General features: G+C 41.1%; 1 protein-coding gene across 1 annotated transcript in view; it reads right to left on the minus strand.

Moving 5' to 3' along the window:
* Positions 1-9,119, minus strand: part of Ankh (ANKH inorganic pyrophosphate transport regulator) — a 134,650-nt gene that overhangs the window by 88,133 nt on the left and 37,398 nt on the right. The window lies entirely within an intron of this gene.

Raw genomic sequence — 9,119 nt, forward strand, 5'->3', positions numbered from 1 at the left:
TTTAACGTCTTCTACATAATGACACCTACTGGGCTGGAGCAGGACTGGGCTGCTGCCTTCCAGAGAGACATTATGACTCCCAGGCTGAACAGCATCCAAACACGTAAGAGTAGACGCCCCTCATGCTGTCTTGAGGGGAGTTCATCCCACCAGGCCATCAGTGAGCCAAAGTTCAGCTGTATGTATGCATGTGAATGAGCAGGTGCCCACAGCCACTGCCTTGAATCTGCCCATTGAGAGTGACGCTTGTCATCTACAATCTTAGCTGTTTCAACTGTACTTTCTCCCATTGATTACTATAAAAACATAAAGGTCTGCAAAAATTTCCAGGCAAACTCATGGTTTCTACATTTCCTGACAAATATGCCAATTTTTTGCTTGTCATGCCTGAGTCAGTTTTATGAAGGACAAAACACTCATGAGTTCCGACCCAAGGGTAATCTTTATCAGATAAATACCATAGTCAGGCCTTTTCTACACCAACAGAAAAAGGAATGACAAGTGAATCCACAGACACAGAGGCCACAAGGCAGAGAACACAACAACCACAAGTGCCCAAGAGCACAGAGGCCCCAGCAAATGCAGACCAAATGCAAGCCATCCCTTGGATCAGCTTCAAGGCCCCTACTTGGGCTCTGAAATCCATAAGCTCACGTTCCTTATATAAAATGGCTTCATATTTTCATGTAACCTCTGTGTATCTTCTTGTATACTTTAAATCATCTCTAAATAACTAATAACACCCATACAATTAAGTGCTCTGTAAAGCTAAACACTGTACTGGTTAGAAAATAATGGTGAGATAAAGAAGTCTGTACATGTTCAACACAGGTACCGTTTTTTCCCCTGGATATTTTTGATTGGAAGGTTGATTGAATCTGCAGATGCAGAACCTGTGGACAGGAGAGCTGACTTCACCACTAAACCCTGATCAGAAAGGATCCCAAATCTTGCCTGGATGGGTCCAATCACTCTTAAGGCCAAGATTAGGGGCTCTGGCCAACAAGCCAGTCACGGGGCCCAAGGTAGACAGATTCATTGTTGGGAATGCCAATTCTGAGCTCCAGCCCCTGTATTTTTCTTCATTTACAGGGGCTGCCCAACCCTGGTTTCTGGCTGACGGTACTTTTGGTATCAGTTTGAAAAGCTCTGAAGATAAACTGGTGAAAAGGTTCTTGACTTATGTATGAAGTATCTCCACTTCTCACTCTCAGGAAAAGCAGGCTATGCTGAATTTCTTTTTTTCAAACTGAAAAACATTTTCCTTTACTTTGTTGACTTAAATGGCTGGAGGATGGAGGCTGGTGCCTTAGGAGAGGACATTTCACTGCTGGATCTGCCACGGTTGAGTGTTTCCTTTGCCAAGTCACTTGCCTGGCCTCAGTTTCCTCATTTCCAAAATAAAAGAGAGCTTGGCTTGTAAGTTTGAAGAAATGAGACAGAAGCTGCCTTACATGGGTCTGAGCTGAGTTCCTTCTAAACCTCAAATAGCTGTGTTGATGATTCTTTTTTTTTTTTTTTGTCCTCGCAGTGCTTTCACTCCCAAATTTGATTTAGCACCAGAGTGACTTGAGGCATGAGAGGAACAGAACTCAGCATGAGAGGAGGAGAGTGGTTCAGCTCAGCAACTGTCAAACTTAGAAGTGAGGATGAATCGCCATCATCTTAAAAGTCTCGGAGCTGAGCTGCGCCTCTGGCTGTACTCTATCACAAAAGGTTTCTATTTGAGCTGTCAATACTTTAAGGGGCCCAAGTGTTTCCGCCATGTTTCTTGGAACATTCATGTCAAGTACACCTGACTATTCCGCAGCGGGGTCTGTCACAGCCTGGTCTGTCTCCAGGAAAAGCTTGTCAGAAATTCTCCCAACCAAGCAGCAGGGCAGTCAGCACTGCAAGCCTTGCTTTGGCCCATACCCAATGTGACGTTGACGGCAAACAAACTGTCCCACTGGGGAAAGAAAGATACTCGCTCAGAATGTGATGGAAAGAGGGCCACAGGCTGGGAGTGTGTGCTTTTACTAGATTCTAGATATTTAATACACAGATTGCCACAGGTTTCTGCTGGATATAGTTTTTAAATTAAAAAATGAATACTAAACGTGCTTTGATGATTCTGTAGTGTGATTTGTTTTCTAAATTCAAATAGTTCACTGGATAAAATGCTTCGATTCCTTTAGACATGAGCTCTCCTTTTTCTGTTGTTTTTGCCAAGCAGGCAGATGGAAAGGATGTATCGTGCGTGAGTCTAGGCTTGGACACTGCAGGGCAGAAAGGATGGATCCAAGCTGACTGACTCTGTTTGGTTTTCGGCGGTGCACTCTGGCAGCCTAGTGCTAGGTGTGTCAGAGGCTGTCTGACCATGCAGGGTGCTCTTGATGGCCGTGGGTTTCTCCGTGGGATGCTCAAGTGATGGAAACTGTTAAACACGAGTGGAAATCAGCGAAATGGAAGGATCAAAAGAAGAGGAGCAAAAAGGGACCAAAAGAACAAAAAGCTGAAGTGAATTTAAGAAGGAATGTAGGTATTCCTGAACTACTGTAAGAATGCATTGGTCGTGTTAAATTGATCTCCCCCAGTTAGACGCGGCTTCCTGGAGACGGTCGAACCAGCTTTCTTCTTATTCTCTAACCTCCTCCTGTATTTATCCTCCACAGAGCCAGACAAGAAGACAGACTTGGCTCTACAAAGTGTGACACCTGCCACCATGTTATATGTTTGGGTTCACAAGTGTGAAGAATCAAAAGGCTGCTTATTTCCCCAGGGTTATTGTGTCAAGAAAAGCATCTTCCAGAGGTGGCGATGTCGCAGACACGCCAGGCACCCGGTATCATCGGCGCTCAGCAGAGACAAGCTGCGCGTGGACAGAGGTGTCAACGCGCCACTCCACCAGAGTCTGTTGTAACAGGAGCATGAAGACCTAAAACGCAAGAGCTGCTGCAAAAGGAGCGAGATTTAAAGAAACCCACTGCCAGGAACATCTTGTTCTTCGTCTGCAGCGACAGTTGTGATTCCTTCCACATCCTGACAAAACCTGCAGCTCATGTTTCTTTCCTGCTTTATTCGACATGGAAGTCCAGAGTTTGACCATCTCCATATTTAAGTCTTTATCACTCTCTAGCAAAACTGGCAGAGCAGACAGTAAGTCCCACGCCCTCCCCACTTCTTCCTTATGGCACCATTTTATCTTTTTAAATTTTTTTTTTTTAAAGGAGCAGAAGGAGGAAAATAAGAGAGTCATGCATCCATGTATACTGGCTTCCACATGATCTCAGTTTCAAGTTGCCACTTTCCTAATGGAAGTGTAGCAATATTGCCCTTGATTTTTTTTTTTTTTCTTTTTACAAAGGCATAAAAAGCCTGAGTGAAACAGTATCATTCTGGTCTGGAACATTTTGAAATCTGCGCACAATGAACACTTGGTAGAGGATACCTTGAACGAATGCCATAACCTACAGCTTACATTTAAGTCCTGCTTTTGGAAAGAGCTAGTATCCTTGAATCTTGAAATACACTATTCTAAAAATAATTGCACAGAAATTTACGGAGGTTTAAACACAGTGATTGAAAGTGGCCTCACCACGAGGCACTAATGGCTCAGCTCTGATTAGGGCATTACTGATCAGGCCGCCAGCGTGAGCAAACCCCTCCTCTGTCAGGAATGGGCACTGTGTCCTGCACCCAGAAGGAACTAATGTAGACTTGAAAAGTAACTCTCGGAGGGGTTTCCATAATTATCTTCAGGAAAAGAATATATACCAACACTACATTATTATTCTGCTCTCTCCACCTCTTTCTTTTGCATAACTTGGAAGATAACTATGCATCGAGACATTTGGGCAAGAAACTGGCTGATACACAAGTCTATGCAGCCATGTCTGTCTGGGACTTTAATGCTGTCACATGGTCATGAAAATCAACAAGGGCATGAACTTTCCAATGAAATAAATGCTCCTAACATTTAATCAAGAAGGGTTTCTCTGTGGTAAAAGTGGTTCAGTGAGGTTACAATGTAGTTTGTACCACCTTCACTTCAGAGGGTGGATTTCTAGAGCGAGCCACTCTGCAGGCTCCCTGGCTCCAGGTGATTTCCTACAAGTGGATTAACGTTCACTAAGCCTAATCTAAAAGTCTCTGCAACATCAGTGGGTGATACATGCTGAACACCATGGGGCACATTAAGGACAATTCATAGAAATGTGCCATTTTCCCACTAGATCAAAACATCCTACAAGATTGACACTAGGCAAACTCAGCATTTTATAAATAAGAATTTTTATGATTTTTATGCCAATTTTTACCCTTTCTTTGTAAGTATATTAAAATGCCTATATAAAAGGGTTGATAAAGAGTGAGTTTTCTAAGTATGGGCTTCATTTCTAACCAAAGAATTTACATTGGCCTGGCTACGGTCGTATTTTTTAGTTTCTTGAATGGGGTGAAAGAACTTACTGAGCATCTTTCTACAATAAAACCGTCCAGAAATTTTACTATGTGTGCTTTTTACGCAACTTCTGAGTTATTTTGTGAAAGAGAAAAGGTCTTTTGACATTTGTTAAAATGGTAAGGAAGATTCTATTCAGGACTGTTGCAATAAGGGTCAGCTCTATGGCAATAGGACTGACTGAATAAAAGAATAAATGGGGATTTATTGTCAACTGGAAGAGTGAAGGGATCTGTGGATGAAAAATTACTAAGAGGACACATGGGGGCAGAGGAATTCTTCCTGAGGGCAATCCATGGCTGGGACTTTGATCAGGTACCTAGGGTGACCAGATACCAAGGGTGGGAGGATTCTCACTAAAGCAATTCTTAGGATTCTTGCTAAAGGCAGGCCAGGCAAGGACAGACCCTAAAGGTCAAGGTTGAGAAAGCAGCTCAGAGAAGCTCCTGCAGTTCTATTAAGGAATCATTATGCATTACTACCATATGTAAATTTAACTTATTAAGCTTAAAGAACATACCAAGATGTTAGGAGAGCCCGACATCATAAGGGAAACAGATTAGTGGTTCTGTAAATACATTTCAAGTTACTTCTGAGCAGAGACCTCTATTAATAATCTCTTGAGGGTAATAATCCAGCAAAACCTCCATCCCCCATCAATAGTCATGAACTCAAAAGTCACAGTTTCTGGTTGACAACAACCCTAGTAGTTGGCCAGGGAGTTGGGACTTGTTATCACCCCTCAGTCGGAATGACACTTTGAAGATGAATGGCATCAAATAGCCAGTGTTCCAGAGAAGCCCCAAGGAGGACAATGGGGTCAGATAAAACCTGTGACAAGTTCTGGTATGAGTAAACCCTGATTGTTTTCAGTAAATTATGGTGTACACATATAAGTGAGGGCTTTGAAGCTTTCGAGAACCAATGAAAACAAAAACCTTCGTGGGGTGCATAAGCACGTTCCTATAATCCCAGCGGCTTGGGAGGTTGAGGCAGGAGGATCACAAGTTCAAAGCCAGCCTCAGCAACTTAGTGAGGCCCTAAGCTACACAGCAAGACCCTGTCACTAAATAAAAAACAAAAAAAAGGGCTGGGGATGTAGCTCATTGGTCAAGCGCCCCTGGGTTCAATCCACCATACAAAAGCAAAACAAAACAATACCATAAACCTTCTACAAATGTTTAAGCAAATTTTTTTTCTATTTTCATGAGAAAAAGCTTGATAACAATAAAAACAGTCTGTAGTTGAAAAGTAATCTGATAATTAAAGAAAGCACTGCACCTATAACTCTTATCCTGTCCCATTGAAGTGCCCATGGCAACAGCAGACCTGGATGAGTGAGTAAAGAAAGAAGTCCTGTACATTGAGCCTCTCTGATGTGGATTTTTAATTTCTTGAGGAAATGACTAACATTAAACCAGAGGCTTCTTTTTCCTCCTCCCCCCACCCCTTGAAAACAAAGTCAACTCTGCTATGGGACAGCATTCTACCTGTGCAAACAAACACCAGGAATACTGTTATATTTTCCAGAAAGTCCTGTCAACATCTTCCTTTTCAAGAAGTGACATTTAGTTTTCTGCAAACGAATGGACATGTCACAGGCTCCCTTTCTTTCTCCTATCTGAAGCTGCCATCAAACCATCAATGAAGGGCTGGGGATGTGGCTCAAGCAGTAGCGCGCTCGCCTGGCATGCGTGCGGCCCGGGTTCGATCCTCAGCACCACATACAGACAAGGATGTTGTGTCCACCGAAAAACCAAAAAAATAAATATTAAAATTCTCTCTCTTTAAAAAAAAAAAAAAAAAAAAAAAAAAAAAACCATCAATGAACTCACTTTCTGAGAACAGCAGACCTACGCTGTCCCTTGCAGCAAGCATGGCCCACAGGTGGCTCCTGAGCACTTGAAAATGGGTAGTCTGAACCAAAATCCAGTGGAAACACGCACTGGATTTCAAAGACTTGTTTAAAAGAAGGAATAAATGTATAATATTTTTATTCCATGTTGAAATGACAGTATTTTGGATATGTCGGGTTAAATATAGTGTTAAATTAATTTCATCTGTTTATTGTTTTTTAAATGGGGCTTCTAGAACATTTTAAGTTTCGTGTGCGGTTCACATTATATTTCTGTTGGACAGTGCTGCATAAGACATTCCCTTGGGGAGGCAGTTTTCTCCTAGCCATCTGAACAGAATGAATATTTCACACTTCAGAAATAGCACACCAGCAGAATCACATAATGACCCTACAATGGGACCATCTGCTTTGATAAGGATTCAATTCTGTTATATAATCTTTTTTACCATAAATAAAAAGGTAGTGGCCTTTGTTTTTCATGACATACAGCATGCATCCAGAACCTATACCAACCACGGTAGTAAAAACTCGGCCAACAAACAACAGAAATTTCACGACCCCAAGTTTTCAAACCCAAGAAATACATGAAACCCACTTTTGTCCTCTTCTTGTGCCCTATGTATCTGCCATTAAATACCACTAGTACTACAATTAATTTGAGGTTATCTGGTGATATTAATTACATTATTATGTAATTTTACAACACTAAATAAATAAAACCTAATGCTCACACATTTGACATTGACCATATTTGTCGTAAAGGCAAAGTATGAACTTCAGAGATGACTGGAACAGTCACCTGGCTAATCAGACAGCTGAACCTATACTGTTTTCTACCACATTACTAGAAAATAAGTTTTGTTCATTTATTTTATTGCTTTGAATAAAAATAAGTGTCAGTGTAATAAAAATAAGTGTCAGTGTAACTATCACCCCAAATATCAAGAATAACAACAATAATTAAAGATGATTTTTAAATGAAAGATTCTGTTTATAAAATGAATAATTTGCTGTGGAAAAGGATATATAGCAAGAAAGCAATACGGTATGGAGTTGGAATTGGGTGATCCTCCTACAGATAATTTAGTAATTGGGAGACTGATAGAGAAAAAGTGGATATTTTCAAGCAAACTAGAGACTGAAATTCACAAATGACTTCCAAGTTCATAGCCTATGATGCACACATAGTCATTTCCACATTTAAACCTTCCTTTCTTCCTGTGGTGCTGCTGCCTAAATAAACAAGCAGCAGACAGAAGCCCACTGAACAAGTAGGTGGTGTATAAGAATATCTCGTGCTGGCCAGGAGTCTGCAGAGCCACAGACAGCTGGACTACAGGATAAAACCATCTCCATCACATTTGTCTCCACAGATTCAACCCCCCCTACCCCCATCACAGAAAAAGGGGAGGAAAATGATTTCAATGAAATTAGAATAGAAAAAAAAAATAGAAATGATGGATTTTCCCTCAGATTCCTCATTAGAAAAAAACATATACATATGTGTGTGACACATATGTATGTATGTATGTATATATGAAAGAAAGGAATTAGAATTGAGCAGACCTGAACTAGACACGATTTGTTTGCTGCACATAACTTATTCTTGCTTAAAAACCAAAACCAAAACCAGACTTGAAGCCTAAAGGGCAATAATGATTGGTTGATCCCCCTTCCCCATGAATAATACAAGGATAGAGATACAAGGGTGGTTTCTTTTTTTCATGTTAAAATTAAGCTCCATTTGAATTAGGAAGAATAATGCAGGTCCAGGTTTGTGAAATCTAAAATACAGCAGCTCATTATGCCAGAGAACCAAACAAGCTTCTTAAGGTCATTTCATGGAAGGAGAACAGCTGTGTTAAAACAATGAAAACAGCAAACAATGTGGGTTAATAAATACAACGCAAAGTCCTGCAGCTTGGGAGGTTATTTAATGACTGATATGAGTAATTGCTAACACGCTGGTTTGCCACTGTGTTGTAAAAGGGTCCCTGGCTCTAAGAATGAGGTCCCAAGTCCAAAGTCCCTACTAAATTACCATGACTTCAGCCCAAGGAGTTGCCCTGGATACTTCTACTTTCTGCCTGGCCCCTGACTTAAATGTGGCCTGTCAAACATATTATCAGTGCCTCATGGCTAGATTCCCTTTTCAACTTAATGAAAATGACTTCAAAGAACAAATGTGATAAGGAATATAATATCACAGTGGAAAATGCTTTGATATATAGGAGCAAACAGCATGGGGTTACCTGCTGTTAGTCACATAGAGATTGGACAGTCTTTAATTATTCCTCAGATTTTTATAAAATCTAAACACAGCAGCATGTAAAGCGTCAGCCACAGCCCACATGGCCAAGCACAAATAATGAGGAACAGGTGCTATCTGCATTTGGCTGCCCTTACAGAAGTTTTGAAAAAATACATGAGGCCACAAACAATGGGGCAGCCCTCACCTGTCCTGTGACTTGGCCAGAAGTGTTGAAGTAGATACTCAGCGCACAGAAACTGGAATCAGTCAGCTATTCCACAGCCTATCAAAACTCTTTGTACTAGTACACATCTGGGGCTGCTTCCACCTGACATCTATTTAGAGATTCACTCCCAGAGCTTTTACAAACATTTCTTAATTCCATAGGGGGACCTGAATCCCTGGAACTGATAAAATCAGCCATGAGCTGCCTCATCCTAACCGATCATGCAGAATATTCAGAAATAAGCACCTAATTCGAAGATTGGTCTTAACATGGTCCATCTACAGGGGCTCAGAGAATTGTGCCTTACCTTTTTTTTTTTTTTTTTTTGAATCTGTTGTGCTAC

This window comes from Marmota marmota, unplaced genomic scaffold, assembly GCF_001458135.2.
Source record: "Marmota marmota marmota unplaced genomic scaffold, marMar, whole genome shotgun sequence".
Taxonomy (NCBI): domain Eukaryota; kingdom Metazoa; phylum Chordata; class Mammalia; order Rodentia; family Sciuridae; genus Marmota; species Marmota marmota.